The 19,168-nt window shown below is 43.6% G+C and overlaps 3 non-coding genes across 3 annotated transcripts; 2 read left to right on the top strand and 1 right to left on the bottom strand.

The window, feature by feature from the left end:
- The first annotated feature begins 1,956 nt into the window (after window positions 1-1,956).
- On the top strand, window positions 1,957-2,038 carry TRNAS-GCU (transfer RNA serine (anticodon GCU)). Its single transcript has one exon. It is a non-coding gene; the product is annotated as a tRNA-Ser (tRNA).
- A 9,599-nt stretch (window positions 2,039-11,637) lies between these two features.
- On the bottom strand, window positions 11,638-11,719 carry TRNAS-GCU (transfer RNA serine (anticodon GCU)). Its single transcript has one exon. It is a non-coding gene; the product is annotated as a tRNA-Ser (tRNA).
- Window positions 11,720-14,469: 2,750 nt separating this feature from the next.
- On the top strand, window positions 14,470-14,551 carry TRNAS-GCU (transfer RNA serine (anticodon GCU)). Its single transcript has one exon. It is a non-coding gene; the product is annotated as a tRNA-Ser (tRNA).
- Window positions 14,552-19,168: the final 4,617 nt, after the last annotated feature.

The raw sequence follows: 19,168 nt of genomic DNA, 5'->3' as shown, positions 1-19,168 counted from the left end.
GTTTTGTCTTTGTTAGGTTTGGGGATCACAATTACTTTCGCGGTCTTCCAGCAGACCGGGAAATGACCATACCGGAAGATCGCATTGAAAAGTTTAGTTAAGCATGTCAGCGCCTTTCTGGGTAAGTTCTTGAGGAAAGACGCTGACACATTATCTAGGCCTGGAGATTTCCTGTTCTTAAGGCGTTTTATGGCGAAGAACAGTTCGGACGGCGTAACAAATTTGAAATCGGGGGTGGGGGGTGGGGGGGGAGGTCAGTTGCGTCAGTGGCGTGTAGTTCGTTTTCATTTTCTACTAACTCAACGAAGTCTTCGTCACAGGGTTCAACATTGGAAGTGCACGTACTTTCAAACGTGTCAGCCAATGCGTCAGCCTTGTCTTTGTCAGTGTAGGCCATTACATTCCTACCATGGAGGGCAGGTATGCCAGTCCTACTATTAGTGAATTTGCGTGCCAGTTTGTAGAGTGAGTTGTCTTCCACACTGAGGCCCGCCAACCTGGACCATCATGCATCCCTTCTATGGTTTGTTATCAGGGTTTGTAGATTTCTTTTTGACCGGTTCCATTCGGACTTAAGATACGGGTCCCTGGTCAACCGCCACAGCCTCCGAATTCTATTTTTAATTTTAATCTGTGCCAAGATTGCCGAGGGGAGCGTGTCCTTGGATTGCACAACGCTAGGTCCCACTGCAGCAGCCCGGGCAGCATTAGTGATGGAAGTGGAGATATGGAGGGCCAGATTGTCAATATCATCCGGACCTAACACACTGGGGTTGCCATTGCGGGTGGTGGAGAGTTCATCACGGAAGATGGACCAGTTGCTTTTACGGTTATAAATAGGGATGTGAATAGGGGTATAATTAGGGGAAGAATCTATGGTCATTAGAACAGGTTGATGATCTGAGTCGAAAAGGTCGAGGGTAGTGAGATGTAGATACTGATGTACTTTATGGGAAATGGCGAAATCCAGAGTGTCAGGCCGGTGATTGGGGTTGTGGGGGAAGTGGGTCGGTCGATCAGGGCCGTGAGTCACAAGATGGTTCCGGTCGCAGTGTTGGGCAAGTTGTTTACCCCTGGCAGTGGTGATCCGGCTGCTCCAGCGAGGATTCTTGGCATTGAAATCTCCGGCCAGGACAGTCGGGACCCCTACGTCAATAATGCGGTTCAGGTCTTGCGGGTCGAAAACGGCATCAGGTGGAATGTAGCACGCAGATAAGTTGAGTGGTCCTCTGTGGGTGAGAAACTGGATTGTCGTTGCCTCGAGACCAGTGAGGTTATTGGGGGTGGGGATTCGATGGTGGGTGAGGTTATGCCTCACATAAATGCTGGTGCCGCCACGAGTGCGGTTGGGCCTGTCATCTCTGTAGTTAATGTAGTTACTAATACAGGCCGACAATCCAGGCTTCAGCCAAGTTTCGCAGACCAGGGCAATATCAATGCTCTCGTCTGCTAGGTATTCCGATAGCTCAGGAATGTCCCTACGGATTCCTTCGGCATTCCAAAAGAGGACTCTCAACTGTTTGGGGCACGCTTGTCGGTTGGTAGGGGCCATTATTCACAAAAGGAGAGAACGGCAGACATGATGATTTCGAGTTTGTCAGCAGGAGAGGAGGCTGCTTTGAGCTTCTGAAGTGTTGATTTAATAAGGGAAAGAATGCCTCGGAACGAGGGGACCTTAAATAGTTTAAAGATTTCCATAATATCAGACATTTGAGAGGAGGGGAGGGGAGAAGACGTTTGGTGAAAGGGGGGGGGGGAGGTTTGGGGCAGGTCAGGAAAGTTCTCTTGCGAGAGAGCAGGCGGGGCAGAAACCAGTTTTGCCTCTAAACACACCTTAAATATCACAGAGGAGTACTGACACGTTCTCAAACACATACACAGTGGTGTATCAGTAATAATAAAATAACAGTAAGTCCTAATACCGTATGTACGTGAGATACTGGTGCCCGCCGTTACGACGAGGTGGCCGAGTGGTTAAGGCGTTGGACTGCTAATCCAATGTGCTCTGCACGCGTGGGTTCGAATCCCATCCTCGTCGATTGTAGAATTTTATGTTGACCACATATGATGCTTTTGAAGTATAAAAGTATAATAGAATAAAAACGTTTCTAAGCGGTGCCGTTAGGGCGCATCGCTACTAACTGCGTACGTTCTTATTCTTTCATATTTATATGTGCTGCCCGCCTCTGTGCTATATTGGTTAGTGTGATTGCTTGCTTCCCTCTCTCCCCCAGAGGCCCGGGTTCTATTCCCGGCTCAGCCACGAAATTTAGAAAGAGGTACTAGGACTGGAACGGGGTCTACTCAACCTCGAGAGGTCATGCGGCTAGAAACGGGGCTCGTTTCCTACTTCAGCTATCCTGGGAGTGGTTTTCATTGGTTTTTCTCCTCTCCTTCAGTCTAATGCTGGGTTGGTACCTAACCGTAGGCTACGGCCTCTTCATTGCCTATTCCTTCCAATCCCTCATCCACCGACAAGGCCCTTTCAGCATAATAGGTGAGGTCAATATCAATCAATCAATCAATCAATCAATCAATCAATCAATCAATCAATCAATCAATCAATCAATCAATCAATCAATCAATCAATCAATCAATCAATCAATCAATCAATCAATCAATCAATCACTACTGATCTGCATTTAGGGCAGTCGCCCAGGTGGCAGATTCTCTATCTGTTACTTTCCTAGCCTTCTCTTAAATGATTGCAAAGAAATTGGAAATTTATTGAACATCTCCCTTGGTAAGTTATTCCAATCCCTAACTCCTCTTCCTATAAACGAGTATTTTCCTCAATTTGTCCTCTTGAATTTCAACTTCATCTTCATATAGTGATCTTTCCTACTCATAAAGACACCATCAAAAATTCGTCTACTGATGTCCTCCCACCCCATCTCTCTACTGGCAGCTCGGAACATACCACTTAGTCGAGCAGCTCGTCACCTCGTCCCAACTTTGCAAGATATTTGTAACGCTACTCTTTTGTCGGAAATCGCCCAGAACAAATCGAGCTGCTTTTCTTTGGATTTTTTCCAGTTCATGAATCAAGTTATCCTGGTAATGGTCCCATACAATGGAACCACACTCTAGTTGGGGTCTCACAAGAGACAAATATGTTCTCTCCTTTATATCCTTACTACAACCCCGTAAATACTCTCATAACCATCTGCAGAGATCTGTACTCTTTATCTACAATTCCATTTATGTGATTACCCAATGAAGATATTTCCTTATATTAATACCTAGGTATTTACAATGTTCCCCAAAGGGAACATTCACCCCCATCAACGCAGTAATTAGACTTTTCCTTTTTATGAAACTCACAACCTGACTTTTATCCCCGTTTATCATCATACTATTGCCTACTGTCCATCTCACAACATTATCGAGGTCATTTTGCAGTTGCTTACAATTTTGTAACTTATTTATTACGCTGTACAGAATAACATCGTCTGCGAAAAGCCTTATCTCTGATTTAACTTCTTTACACATATCATTGATATATATAAGAAAATATAAAGGTCCAATAGTACTGCCTTGAGGAATTCCCCTCTTAATTATTACAATGACAGATAAAGCTTCACCTATTCTCATTCTTTGAGTTCTATTTTCTAGAAACAGAGCAACCCATTCAGTCACTCTTTTGTCAAGTCCAATTGCAGTCATTTTTGCCAGTAGTCTTCCATGATGTACCCTATCAAATGCCTTAGACAGGTCAATCGCGATACAGACCAATTGACCTCCTGAGTCCAGGATATCTGCTATACCTTGCTGGAATCCTACAAGTGCGGCTTCAGTGGAATAACATTTCCTAAACCCAAACTGCCTTCTATCAAATCAGCTATTAATTTTGCAAACATGTCTAATATAATCAGAAAGAATGCTTTCCCAAAGCTTACATACAATGCATGTCAAACTGACTGACCTGTAATTGTCAGCTTTTTGCCTATCACCCTTTCCTTTATATACAGGGGCTAATATAGCAACTCTCCATTCATCTGGTATAGCTCCTCCGACCAAACAATAATTAAATAAGTACTTCAGATATGGTACTATATCCCCCGAAACCTTAACAATTCCAGCACCGAGCTCGATAGCTCCAGACGCTTAAGTGCGGCCAGTATCCAGTATTCGGGAGACAGTAGGTTCGAACCCCACTGTCGGTAGCCCTGAAGATGCTTTTCCGTGGTTTCCCATTTTCACACCAGGCAAATGCTGGGGCTGTACCTTAATTAAGACCACGGCCGCTTCCTTCCCACTCCTAGCCCTTTCCTCTCCCATCGTCGCCATAAGACCTATCTGTGTCGGTGCGACGTAAAGCAACTAGAAAAAAACAGTTCCAGCTGCTTTTCTAGTTTTCAACTTTTGTATCTTACTGTAAATGTCATTGCTGTCATAGGTAAACTTTAATACTTCTTTAGTATTATTAGACACGTCCTCTATCTGGACATTATCCTTGTAACCAACAATCTTTACATACTGCTGGCTGAATTCTTCTAGCTTTTGAAGATTCTCGCATGTACACTCCCCTTGTTCATTAATGATTCCTGGAATGTCCTTCTTAGAACCTGTTTTTTCCTTTAAAGTACCTATTCCTACTCTTCCATTTTTCACTAAAATTAGTACGGCCACCAATTATGCTTGCCATCATGTTATCCTTAGCTGACTTCTTTGCTAGATTCATTTTCCTAGTAAGTTCCTTCAATTTCTCCTTACTTCCACAGCCATTTGTAACTCTATTTCTTTCCAGCCTGCACCTCCTTCTTAGTCTCTTTACTTCTCTGTTATAATATAGTGAATCTGTACCATTCCTTACCCGCTTTAAAGGTACAAACCTATTTTCATATTCCGCAACAATTGCTTTAAACCCACCCAAGAGTCTGTTTACATTTTTATTTACCGTTTTCCACCGATCGTAGTTACGTATTAAAAACTCCCTCAGGCATGTTTTGTCAGCCATATTGTACCCTGATGAGATAGGCTCTATCTTTCATGATTTGATTTTGATACGAGAAATACTGATAAATAGGAATATTAAATGAATACAGTGTCAGTTTTGTGTGGACGGGATAATTTCAACATAGCTAGACATATCGCGACTGTCCGTTGCCACAGTGTAAGCTTGTCATTAAGGGGAAAATGTTTCTTGGCCAGAAGACAAGAGGAATAAAGCTAGAGCTCACAACAACGAAGTAATGACTTCGAGGAAGTGAAAGAGTATATATTTCGGACCAAGGGCGAGCAGATGTATCACCAATACCGAGAATGTGACGTGCCAGTTTTCCCACACCCGAGGCATTTGGTGTTGTCAACGTTACAAGGAAGAGATTTCAAACTAACCGAAGCGGTGTTGACCAATGAGAAAATTTATCATAGGCCCGCAGATAAACCAACATAAGAAAAACTCAGAGTGAACTCCAGTTAGCTTCTCCGATAACAATAATTAAATTATTCCAACCACATAATTGAATAGAGGGGATTTTTGTGATATCGTTCCCATGTTGATTAATTGTAATCGTAATAAATTCAAGTAATGAATTCGTGGAAATGACCCACGCTATCTCGCCATTGGTCGAGATAAGCACGCCATCAGGGACGCCGAGTTAGCGCGCGAAAGGTGGAGGACAGAAATTAAGTGATATTTCCATGATCACCGAACGATAGTTCAGAATACGACACATGAATGTGTATCGCCAGTGTATTAAGTAGGATAAAGCAAGAGATCCAAATCCGCCTGCATATGCCGATTTAGGATAACCAACCCCCCTCTCCAGGAGTTGACCGCGGATGACCCCGGCGAGAAATCATATCGTCCATAAAAGTCCAGTAGCGAACCTCACATCACTCAGTTCTTACCAGTCACCAGTCGTTATCGGTCACCAGTCGTGTCAGTCGTAATGAAGTAGTTGGGACTCTGACACGTTGACTCTGTAAGTCAGTACCTCGGGACGCATTCGAAGTCAGTTAAAGCTGAAAGTGCGTGAATTATTAGGAGAATGAATACGAACAGTGAAATTATCCATAGTACCGAGTGTAACTAATCAGTACAACTGTATGTAGAATTTAATAAATGCCATGTGATTGAATAATAAATAATTAACGGAACGCCGATAGTACCTTTGGAAGGCAGTGTGCGAAGCCTGAAGTAAACACCTCAAGATAGACGGTGAATAACTATCCGAGCAGGGAACCATAGGAGCTAGGCGATTATCAAGACCGCTTAGAAATAAACCAGGAAGTGCCGGTTGAAGACGCGATACGCGCCGGTTCAAATGAACGACATTTCGTCGTAATGTGCCACGACGTGTGTTTCGGGCGTATATGAAGATTATATTGTGCGAGTGTCAGGGGTCTAGGAGCACCTATAAGTGTTTTTTTTGTTATTAGTATTCCTGTGTAAAATAGTGTAATAAGGTATTAATCATGGGTAGTCACCCAGAAGTGTTTTATTGTGTTACATTTGTATTGTGCGACATGATGGACGAGTAGATCACCATGGGGCCGTAAGGCCTATATCTCATCTGCTACGAGACAATGGAATTCTACATAGGAATGAGTACACAATTTTGATATCTGGGGGATGTTATCGCGACTAAACGGGGTTCAGTATAAATTAATTATGGTTACTTAACATGGTCCGCTTCCCGAGTCCATGATTTTATTTTTTTGTTAGACGGACGAACTAATTTATATTAACGTAATAATGGGTTAGATTAATTAATTTGAGTATTTGTTTGTTGTATATAATGTAAATATGGGATATATTTCTTTCAATTAATGCATGCTGTTTGTAATACTTTGAATTAAGTTCATTTCAAGTGTTAAATTCTTTTTTTGTGCTAACCCATTTATTTGAATTTCATTCACTGCGGTGATCATTTGTATTTTAATTAGGAATAATTTCTATTAGACAGCCAGATTATGAAAGAGCCAGAGTATGTAAGATTTGTGTTGCGTACGGAAGGTCATTAAAATACTAATAATAATCATGTTTGTGAGTCGACAAAGGAAAGTAAAATAATAATAATAATAATAATATTTGGGCGTGTGCAAGTTAAAGTATAATAATAATAATGACGGTGCTTCGCGAGTTAGCCAGTGCAAATATAATAATCAATGTGGAGATGACATGTAGCGTTAAAGACTTTCATTCGCGTAGTCAGTTTGATTTTACGTAAATGTTTGATTTTACGTTTTTGGACTTTAATTTAACCATTAAAATTTTGTTTAAAAGCGATATAGGCACGTGAATTAGAATGGTCACGATATGTTAAAAGCCCAGAATGATTTGAGCCCATATTTAGAGTTGGAAGTCATGAGGGACGAATATCCGGCGTGAAGTAAATTGAGCCGTATTGTTTGTAATGATGAAATAGAGTAGTCTCAAGGCCTAAGATGATATAAATGCATATGCCGGTGTTATTAGTGGTAGAATCCACGCACCGAGGATTATTTTATGAATTAAATGTTTGAAGAGTTCCGATGAAAGGAAATGGACTTCAAATTTGAAGGAATAGTTTAGCAATCGCCGGCATTGGAGGTATTTGCCCAGCCGCGATGTGCCATAGGTTGTGAGATGTGTCTTGGGAGGACAGGTGTTCCCATATAAAATTAACGGCAGTACGAAAGTGAAGGTACGGTCCCGAATACCGTGTCGTCCCGACCGATATAAAGCAGATCTTAGTGGTTCATAACGGGATTTAACATATGTGACTAAATTCTAAAGAGTGGAAATTAAAATATCATCTTTCCATTTTTAATAATAATAATAATAATAATAATAATAATAAATGAAAACTAAGCTACTTTTTTTTTTTAAGAATTTACTTTTTTTATATTTTGGACATAATAATGATGTTGGGAGTTGAAATGAAAGATTTGAGATTTTTAACTAATAATAATAATAATAAATAAAATATTTGAAGAAGGAGAAGAAGAATAACCAATGAAGCTATTTTTTTATTTTGATTTTTTTTTTTGAAAATAATAAGAGCGAGAAGTTGAAGTATTATAGCGAGGATGATTACGGGTTACGATAAGCACGATTTCCACTATTAATAATAATAATAATAATAATAATAATAATAATAATAATGAAAAGTTGAAGGAGCAGGAGATAAAGAACTTGCAATAGTAATTTGAGAATAATAATTATGATGAAAGGAAATTAAGATATTTAATGGGCGATGATTCATTGTTACGAATATAATAATAATAATAATAATAATAATAATAATAATAATAATAATAATAATAAAAATATTTATGAGGAAGCTGATCATTATATTGTGCGGATAAATTAGGAGGAAGAACGACCCTTCGTTTGAAACGTCGGCAAGGGTTGGCATATAATCATCCCGGATGACAAATGATAATAATCAAATACAGGATTATAATTGAAATTAATGATAATAATAAAATTAATTGATGGTAGTCAAAGAATATGATAATGATCAGATAAAGAATGGTAATGATATTATTTAATAATCATAGGAGGATATGATAGGGACAGTCATCCTGTGTCGAACCGCTCCGAACCAGATGTTGGGTTTTCACGGGGAGATTGTTAGCGGTAGATACGTAAATAACCCACGGACGGCACAGGTCTTCAGGGTCAGAGCATAGTAATGAACCTTTCCGTACGTCTTGTCGTATTGACAAGTGTAAATATTGAAATAGGCTTTGAGTTAATGAACTCTACCTGGTGTGTTTGTGAATCTGGAAATAATAGGCTAGAGTTTGTCCGTATTATAAATTCCCGTTTTTTCGAGGCGATAACATTTACTACGGTGGGTGTCCGGCTCACCAGAATGTACATACCGGAAGTGTCTCATGTCCAAACGGAACGAGGAGACGACAGTAAAAAGTTACTGTCGTGCCTTCGTCTCCGAAAGAAGATCTCCAGCGGTGAAACGTCCAATCATACGGATGTGAATTCGATCCCCAGTAACCAATTGGGGCGAATTCACCAGATGTTTTACACTACCAGAGTAGTGAGGTAAAATCCAAGTATTATGTCATTTATTTTTCAGGATTAAAGTGCCCCAATGAAAAATTGTCATCATGTGTAGTATGCAAAACAAGTGAATAAATTGTTCCTCATTGCAATTTCAATAGGAAACAGTTTCCATATCTTTTCATTGTAGTTAGTCCAATATGCCCATGGAATTTAAGTTGTCACTTCCCAGTCCTATTGTGGAGTCAAAAATTTGTATCCATGAATGAGTCGTCCCCCGTAACCTTAAATTTGCAGGCCCCGTTCATCCCTGTGTTCATTTGATAGGCCGATATATATTTTTTTTGATTTTCTTTATATAAATCTTTTTTATCGTTTTCGAACTGATCACCCCTGAGATAAATGCTAGTCTGGGACTCAGGAGGTGAGCGGGTGCAATATGGTACTGCCTAACACTCCTAATTTTAATCTCTTCCTTTCTTTCACATTTGTTTTTAATTACCACAAAAACAGCTTCGTGATCAAAAATACCATCTATTGCTTCGGTTTATCTATAGAGCTCATCTGGTTTTACCAAAGCCACATCCAGAATATTCCTCCCTCTCTTTGGTTCCGTCACTTCCTCAATCAGGTGCCCTTTCCATATTAACTTATTTGCCATTTGTTGGTCATGCTTCCTGTCGTTCGCAATACCTTCCCAATTGACATTTGGTCGCCTTGGTCCGGTACTGTTTCTCCTTTCCAGACGTACCTCCGGTGCAAAGTCTCACGCTCCAGGATACTGCCTTTGAGGCGGTCGAGGTGGGATTTCTCGTTAATTCGGAGAGAAAAAGCAACCCTCGCGTTAAACGGATTAAGAATGAAATAATAATCTGGAACAATACTCAATAATCAAAGTAAAAGAACACTGTTTTTATTTTTTTAGTGCTTCATCCAATGTCCTCTATATATTCTATTAATATTATATCTTCTTCTTTAATCTGCTTACCCTCCAGGGTTGGTTTTTCCCTCGGACTCAGGGAAGGATCCCAAATCTACCACACCAAGGGCAGTGTCCTTGGGCGTGAGGCATTGAGTCGGGGGATACAACTGGCGAGAAGGACCAGTAACTCGCCCAGGCGGCCACACCTGCTATGCTGAACAGGGGCCTTGGTGCGGGATGGGAAGATTTGAAGGTAGAGACATGGAAGAGGGAAAGAAGTCCCTGTGGCCTTAAGTTAGGTACCATCCCGGCAATTGCTTGGAGGAGAAGTGGGAAACCACGGGAAACCACTTCCAGGATGGCTAAGGAGGGAATCGAACCCACCTCTACTCAGTTGACCTCCCGAGGCTGAGTGGACCCCATTCCAGCCCTCGTACGCTTTTCAAATATCGTTGCAGAGCCGGGGAATCGAACTCGTGCCGCGGGGGTTGCAGCTAATCACACTAACCACTGCACCACAGAGGCGGACCATGAATAATATATTCACGCTACAAAAGGTAGTTTTCGTAATTGAAATTTGCCGTGATGTAATGACGGTGTCAGTCAATATTCTTCCCGTAATATGAAAGGTGTCTGCCTCTGTGATATAGTTGTTGCCACCCCCTGAGATCCGGGTTCGATTCCCCGGCTCTGAAACGAAATTTGAAAAGTGGTACGAGGGCTGGAACGGGGTCCACTCAGCCTCGGGAGGTCAACTGAGTAGAGGTGGGTTCGATTTCCTCCTTAGCCATCCTGGAAGTGGTTTCTCGTGGTTTCCCACGTCTCCTCCCGGCAAGTGCTGGGGTTAATACCTAACTTAAGGCCACGGGCACTCCCTTACCTCCTCCTTGTCTCTCGATTCCAATCTTCCCATTCCCCGCCAAGGTCCCTGTTCAGCATAGCAGGTCTCACGCTCCAGGACACTGCCCTTTATGCGGTAGATTTGGGATCCCTGCCTGAGTCCGAGGGAAAAACCAACCCTGGAGGGTAAGCAGATTAAGAAGAAGATACAATATTAATAGAATATATAGAGGACATTGAATGAAGCATTAAAAAATCAAAACATTGTTCTTTTACTTTGATCACTGAGTATTGTTCCAGATTCTTATTTCATTCTTAAGCCGTTTAACGCCGAGGGTTGCTTTTTCTCTCCGAATTAACGAGAGATCCCTTCTCGACCGCCTCAAAGGCAGTATCCTGGAGCGTGAGACTTTGCACCGGCGGTACGTCTGGAAAGGAGAAACAGTACCTGACCAAGGCGACCTCGCCTATTATGCTGAACCAGCCTTGCCGGTAGATGGGGGATATGAAGGGATAGTCAATGAAGCGGCCGTGGCCTACGGTTAGGTACCAAACAGGCAATGGACTGAAGGAGAGAAGGAAAACCAATGAAAACCACTCCCAGGTGGGTGAAGTGCAAATCGAGCCCCGCCTCTAGCAGCATGACCTCTCGAGGCTGAGTGGATCCCGTTCCAGTCCTAGTACCTTTCTAAATTTCGTGGCTGAGCCGGGAATAGAACCCGGGCCTCTGGGGGAGAGAGGGTAGCAACTAATCAACTAACCAATACATCACAGAGGCGGGCAGCACGTATAAATATGAATAAGAACGTACACAGTTAGTAGTGATGCGCCCTAACGGCACCGCTTAGAATCTTTACTATTCTATTATACTTTTATACTTCAAAAGCATCATATGTGGTTCGACATAAAATATTGCAATCGACGCGGATGGGATTCGAACCCACGCGTGCAGAGCACATTGGATTAGCAGTCCAACGCCTTAACCACTCGGCCACCTCGTCGTGACGGCAGGCGTTAGTATCTCATGTAAATAATACGACATATTTTATTATTACTGATGCGCTTGGTGGCAGGTTCACTACTGTGTATGTGTTTCAGAATGCGTCAGTACTCCTGTGTGATGTTTAAGGTGTGTTTAGAGGCAGAACTGGTTTGTGAAGGTACGTCGACCCCTCTATATATTTTTTTTCAATGATACCAGCATCCCTCTAACAGTGATAATGTTTTCCAGTTATGTGCTTGGGTAGGACTTATATGTAGAAATTATAAATATAAGAACTGGAACCACATATCGGGATTTTGTGGGTGCTGTCGTACTGCATACAGTAAATAATAGTAATTAAATAATGCCGCCTCGGTGGTGTAGTGGTTAGTGTGATTAGCTGCTAATCCCGAAGGCCCGGGTTCGAATCCCTGCTCTGCCACGAAATTTGAAAAGTGGTACGAGGGCTGCAACCTGGTCCACTCAGCGTCGGGGGGTCAACTGAGTAGAGGTGGGTTCGATTCCCACCTGGTTTTCTGTGGTTTCCCTCTTCTCCTCCGGGCAAATGCCGTGATGGTACCTAACGAGTCGTTCAGGTAGTCAAAATTTTGTTGTGACGGTTACTGGGCCATGCTTTTTGACTGTGAAGAGGTTGTAAATTCCATACCATTGACCTACATATCAGATGACCATAATGTGGCTCTGAGACCTTCAATGTACATACAAGATATCAAAAGGGTGGGAGTGCCAGATCTCGATTCCATCGATAACATTAATTTATCAAAAAGGCAGCAATACCAACAACGCTTGAGAGAAGAATTGAGGAAGAGATTCAGATTGGAATATCTAGGTCAATTCTTTCACAAGAAAGGAGATATGAAGGGGAGGAGAGAAGAGATAAAGTATGGAGATGTTGTGCTGATCGGCAATTACAACATGAAGAGTATGGACTGGCCCTTGGCGAGAGTGACAGAGGTGTTCCCCGGGAAGGACAATGTAGTACGAGTGTTGAAGGTGAAAACTGCTGCTGGAGAATTCATCCTGCCAGTACAACGCATCTATCCCTTGGAACTGTGTTTCTCTCCCATAAGCCCAGGTAAAGGCGCAACACTAGACGTTACCCCCCAAAAAATCAAGGTAGGTGTTCCAAGGTCTCCAGATCCTTGTATCCCCTTGCAAGGTGCCAGAGTTAGCAAGACAGGCTGGAAAGCGAACATCCCTACACGTTTTCCTGATTGAAAGAACTTAAACTGTGTTTTATAATTTGTCTAATATATCTTGTTAATGTTTAAATAAATTTGATTTGACAGTGTAAAATCAAATGTGGCAGGATGTTGCGTCTGGACTAGCGATGTTATTGTGAATCGAGAAGGCGGTGAACTTGTAAGTTAACTTTTTAAAACGAAGACGAATGTCCCTTTGTTGTGCTATGTGTCTGCTGTAAGATTGGTTTAATCTCTAAATATACGGTTTGAGAGTTTGAGGAAGGAGTGAAACGGGTAGTTTCATTGCTGTTCCGTCCGGTTCCATGGCTAAATGGTTAGCGTGCTGGCCTTTGGTCACAGGAGTCCCGGGTTCGATTCCCGACGTGCAGGTCGCCTACGGGAGTCAGATCAAAAGACCTGCACCTGGCGCGCCGAAGTCCTAGGACACCTCCCGGCACTAAAAGCCGTACGCCATTTCATTTTTTCATTGCTGTTCCAACAGACATGTTAAAGGCCTCCGGAAACCAGACTAACCCACCAAAATCTTCAAAGAGTTCATAAACTATAGAATTTCCCTCGGACACAACAATCAAAAGCGGACATGAAGAACGCACACATTCAACCTGAAGAAATTCTGAATCGAAATATATATAGAAATAAAATTGACAAGTGGGAAGATACTCCAGAGAATGAAGTACCAAAAAGAGAAGGGATTAAGTGGAATTAAAGAGGTAGTAAGGTATTAAATGTTCATAGAACTATTGAAAAGGGTATCAAGACGAGTATTCTGACCCGTTTATAATGAGCTTACGATAGCTGAGCACTTTCAGAACCACAGTGTATGAAGTACATGCGACACATGAGTAATAAGTCCTATCCAAGCACATAACTGGAAAACGTTATCACTGTTAGAGGGATGCTGGTATCATCATCATCATCATCATCATAATCTGTTTACCCTCCAGGTTCGGCTTTTCCCTCGGACTCAGCGAGGGATCCCACCTCTACCGCCTCAAGGGCAGTGTCCCGGAGCTTAAGACTCTTGGGGAGAATGACCAGTACCTCGCCCAGGCGGCCTTGTGGAGGGATGGGAAGATTGGAAGGGATAGGCAAGGAAGAGGGAAGGAAGCGGCCGTGGCCTTATGTTTGCCTGGAGGAGAAGTGGGAAACCACGGAAAACCACTTCCAGGATGGCTGAGGTGGGAATCGAACCCACCTCTACTCAGTTGACCTCCCGAGGCTGAGTGGACCCCGTTCCAGCCCTCGTACCACTTTTCAAATTTCGTGGCAGAGCCGGGCCTCCGGGGGTGGCAGCTAATCACGCTAACCACTACACCACAGAGACGGACAGTTGCTGGTATCATTGAAAAAAAATATATATAGAGAGGGGTCGACGTACCTTCACAAACCAGTTCTGCCTCTAAACACACCTCAAACATCACACAGGAGTACTGACGCATTCTGAAACACATACACAGTAGTGTACCTGCCACCAAGCGCATCAGTAATAATAAAATAACAATAAGTCGTATTATTTACATGAGATACTAACGCCTGCCGTCACGACGAGGTGGCCGAGTGGTTAAGGCGTTGGACTGCTAATCCAATGTGCTCTGCACGCGTGGGTTCGAATCCCATCCTCGTCGATTGCAATTTTTTATGTCGAACCACATATGATGCTTTTGAAGTATAAAAGTATAATAGAATAGTAAAGATTCTAAGCGGTGCCGTTAGGGCGCATCACTACTAACTGTGTACGTTCTTATTCATATTTATACGTGCTGCCCGCCTCTGTGGTGTATTGGTTAGTGTGATTAGTTGCTACCCTCTCTCCCCCAGAGACCCGGGTTCTATTCCCGGCTCAGCCACGAAATTTAGAAAGGTACTAGGACTGGAACGGGGTCCACTCAGCCTCGAGAGGTCATGCTGCTAGAGGCGGGGCTCGATTTGCACTTCACCCACCTGGGAGTGGTTTTCATTGGTCTTCCTTCTCTCCTTCAGTCCATTGCCTGTTTGGTACCTAACCGTAGGCCACGGCCGCTTCATTGACTATCCCTTCATATCCCCCATCCACCGGCAAGGCTCCTTCAGCATAATAGGCGAGGTCGCCTTGGTCAGGTACTGTTTCTCCTTTCCAGACGTACCGCCGGTGCAAAGTCTCACGCTCCAGGATACTGCCTTTGAGGCGGTCGAGAAGGGATCTCTCGTTAATTCGGAGAGAAAAAGCAACCCTCGGCGTTAAACGGCTTAAGAATGAAATAAGAATCTGGAACAATACTCAATGATCAAAGTAAAAGAACAATGTTTTGATTTTTTAATGCTTCATTCAATGTCCTCTATATATTCTATTACTATTGTATCTTCTTCTTAATCTGCTTACCCTCCAGGGTTGGTTTTTCCCTCGGACTCAGGCAGGGATCCCAAATCTACCATATAAAGGGCAGTGTCCTGGAGCGTGAGACATTGAGTCGGGGGATACAACTGGGGAGAATGACCAGTACATCGCCCAGGAGGCCTCACCTGCTATGCTGAACAGGGACCTTGGCGGGGAATGGGAAGATTGGAAGGAAGAGAAAAGGAGGAGGTAAGGGAGTGCCCGTGGCCTTAAGTTAGGTATCATCCCAGCATTTGCCGGAGGAGACGTGGGAAACCACGAGAAACCACTTCCAGGATGGCTAAGGAGGGAACAGAACCCACCTCTACTCAGTTGACCTCCCGAGGCTAAGTGGAACCCGTTCCAGCCCTCGTACCACTTTTCAAATTTCGTTTCAGAGCCGGGGAACCGAACCCGGATCTCAGGGGGTGGCAACAACTATATCACATTATACATTACAAAGCACAGAACCGGGCGAGTTTGCCGTGGGTTTTTGGGCGCGCAGCTGTGGGTTTGAACCCCATTTTCGGCAGTCCTTATGGTGGTTTTCAGCGGTTTCACATTTCACAGCACGCTATACCTTTATTAAACCCGCGGCCGCTTCCTTCCCACTCCCAGGCCTTTCCTGTCCCATTGTCGCCACAAGACCTATCTGTATCGGCGCGAGTAGAGCAAATTGTAAAGAAAGAAAAAACCACATAAGCCAATAATAATGACTTGCGTAAGCACCCCCCCCCCCACCTTATATCATGATAGGGTCAGTTAAGTTTAATTAGTTTTGAGAGTTCTGTTGTCTAGAAATTTAGGTACCCATGTAATCACTCTTTTGTCTTGTCCTATAACCTTTATGTTATCCGACTCTGTAACTGAGTGGTGAGCGTGCTAGACTTTGGTCACTGGGGCGCGGTGTTCGACTCCCGGCGGGGTCGGGAATTTTTAACCATCATCGGTTAATTTCTCTGGCACGGAGGCTGGGTGTATGTTTCGTCCTCCTCATAATTTCATCCTCACCATGACGCGCAGGTGGCCTGCGATTGCCAAATCGAAAGACCTATACCTGGCAAGCCGAACATGTTCTCGGACACTCCCGGCACTAAACACCATTTCTTTTCATTTACTTTTATGTTCGTCAATAGTCTCTCATGATTTACCCTATCAAAATCCTTGGGTAGGTAAATAGTGATGCAGTTCATTTGACCTCCTGATTCGAAAAAATCCTGCGTAACTTACTGGAATCCTGTAAGTTGAGTCTAACCTTACTTAAATACAAACTTCTTATATGAGACTAAGTTCCGTACGTAAATTGTACGAGTATTATCCTTACTGCAATTTAGTGCAGATCCTCGTAGAACTGGAACGTTTGAATGGCTATGGTGACGCTATCTTCCTCCTGATCACGTGATACCTTATATTCATCAGAATATCTCCTTGCCTATAAGAACCAAGTACATGTAGAGCAGTTTGTCTCGTAGCGGTGTTTCCAGCGGGTGCCGTCCCGAATATAAAAGGGTCCACATATACCTAGTGTGGCACTGACCTAAAAAGTTGCCGCCCCCGGTTGGGCTCGAACAGCCGAACGCGCTAGCCGATTGCGCCACGGAGGCTGCATGCTTAAGAATAAGTATGATTTGTCCTAGACACGGATAGTTTCGTTTTGTTTTTCTGCTGTAAGTAATTTTTATAGTGATTTATTATTTACTTCCATTTGACACTCCATGTCGTACGATGTCGGCAGGTAAAAGATCTCTGGTGACACATTTTGTGTTTCATCATCATCATCATCATCTGTTTACCCTCCAGGGTCGGCTTTTCCCTCGGACACAGCGAGGGATCCCACCTCTACCGCCTCAAGGGCAGTGTCCTGGAGCTTCAGACTCTTGGTCGGGGATACAACTGGGGAGAATGACCAGTACCTCGCCCAGGCGGCCTCACCTGCTATGCTGAACAGGGGCCTTGTGGAGGGATGGGAAGGGATAGGCAAGGAAGAGGGAAGGAAGCGGCCGTGGCCTTATGTTAGGTACCATCCCGGCATTCGCCTGGAGGAGAAGTGGGAAACCACGGAAAACCACTTCGAGGATGGCTGAGGTGGGAATCGAACCCACCTCTACTCAGTTGACCTCCCGAGGCTGAGTGGACCCCGTTCCAGCCCTCATGCCACTTTTCAAATTTCATGGCAGAGCCGGGAATCGAACCCGGGCCTCCGGGGGTGGCAGCTAATCACACTAACCACTACACCACAGAGGCGGACACATTTTGTGTTTACCAGACAAAATTCATTAAGGGGCAACAGTTTAACAGTTGGTTCGTTCGTTCGTTTACCCTCCAGGTTCGGTTTTTCCCTAGGTGAGGGATCCCGCCTGTACCGCCTCAAGGGCAGTATCCTGGAGTTTCAGACTCTGGGTCGGGGATACAACTGGGGAGGATGACCAGTGTCTCGCCCAGGCGGTCTCACCCTTGCGGGAAGGGGGGGGGGATGGGAAGATTGGAAGGGATAGACGAGTAAGAGGGAAGGAAGTAGCCGTGGCCTTAAGTTAGGTACCATCCCGGCATTTGCCTGGAGGAGAAGTGGGAAACCACGAAATACCACTTCCAGGATGGCTGAGGTGGGAATCGAACCCACCTCTACTCAGTTGACCTCCCGAGGCTGAGTGGACCCCGTTCCAGCCCTCGTACCACTTTTCAAATTTCGTGGCAGAGCTGAGAATCGAACCCGGGCCTCCGGGGGTGGCAGCTAATCACACTAACCACTACACCATAGAGGCGGTCCCCTGCCGTTGTTTACGGTGATAAATGGAAATACTTAATTAAAAAATAACAAACCACGGGCGAAATCAGATATGAGTGACCAATATAGTGTAGGGGTTAGCGTGATTAGCTGCCAACTCCGGAGGCCCGGGATCCATTCCTACCTCAGACATCCTCGAAGTGGTTTTCTGTGTTTTCCTACTTCTCCAGGCAAATTTCCGGATGGTACCTGTACCGGGAGGTACACCTCAACGCCGCGCATTCAAATTCAGCGCCTAAAGCACTCCTCTATCGGTAAAACAGTGAAACTGATACTACACCTACTTAGAAATTTAATCAAAAGGGGTCACCACTAAAATATTGAGTAATGTTGTTATTGTACTGTTTCCTAACCTGAGTGAATTTCTACTTGTTTTGTTTAACATTCATCACGAAGTTTGGACATTCTTCCACAGATGACATTACAAAAACTATGATCATGCACCCTGGTGCGAAGTGAAAAAATATTTTATTTAAAGTTTGTATTTTTAAGTTTATTTATTTTAATGATTGATGTTCATTTATTTTTCGGTTGGCAATGTCTACCTTTTCTTTCCGCCAGTTTTGAGTCCAACCAATCACTAATTTCTGTAATTAGTTTTCCACCTATCACAGGCTTCTTCTCCGATTCTGAGTGTTACTTTTGAAATCTACCAATAACATTCTGTGGGTGTGTCTTGATTATTCATGAATGATCTCGAACCTTCCCTGAGGATTTATAAACTGCGGCTTTTCACGTCTCTTGGCCAATTGATTGTCATCTTACTAAGTGTGTGTGTCAAAGCAGGAGGCGGGCGGCCTCTTTCATCAGGCAGCAGTACATCAACAAGGTAATGGCCACATAACATCTTTCTTGTTGTAGCTACCTCCGCAGTTACCCCGAGGGAAAGGTCCGAATCGTTAACTATGTAACCTTCTTTTATAAAATGTAACTTTCTGCTGCTAATGTAAAAACATAAAATCCTTAACTGTAAATCGTGGAAAGAGAGTGATGTACCCTCTCGAGCTCCCCTTCATCGTGGTTTGAGGTGACTACGTTTTGTAACTGTTTTTCTTCTTTTCCGTAATGTATTAATTTATCCTTACACGAGTCACCTCCATAGTT

This window comes from Anabrus simplex, chromosome 6 (assembly GCF_040414725.1).
Source record: "Anabrus simplex isolate iqAnaSimp1 chromosome 6, ASM4041472v1, whole genome shotgun sequence".
NCBI classification, from domain to species: domain Eukaryota; kingdom Metazoa; phylum Arthropoda; class Insecta; order Orthoptera; family Tettigoniidae; genus Anabrus; species Anabrus simplex.
The sequence above is the reverse complement of the archived record's forward strand: the minus strand, read 5'-3'. Positions and strand labels throughout refer to the sequence as shown.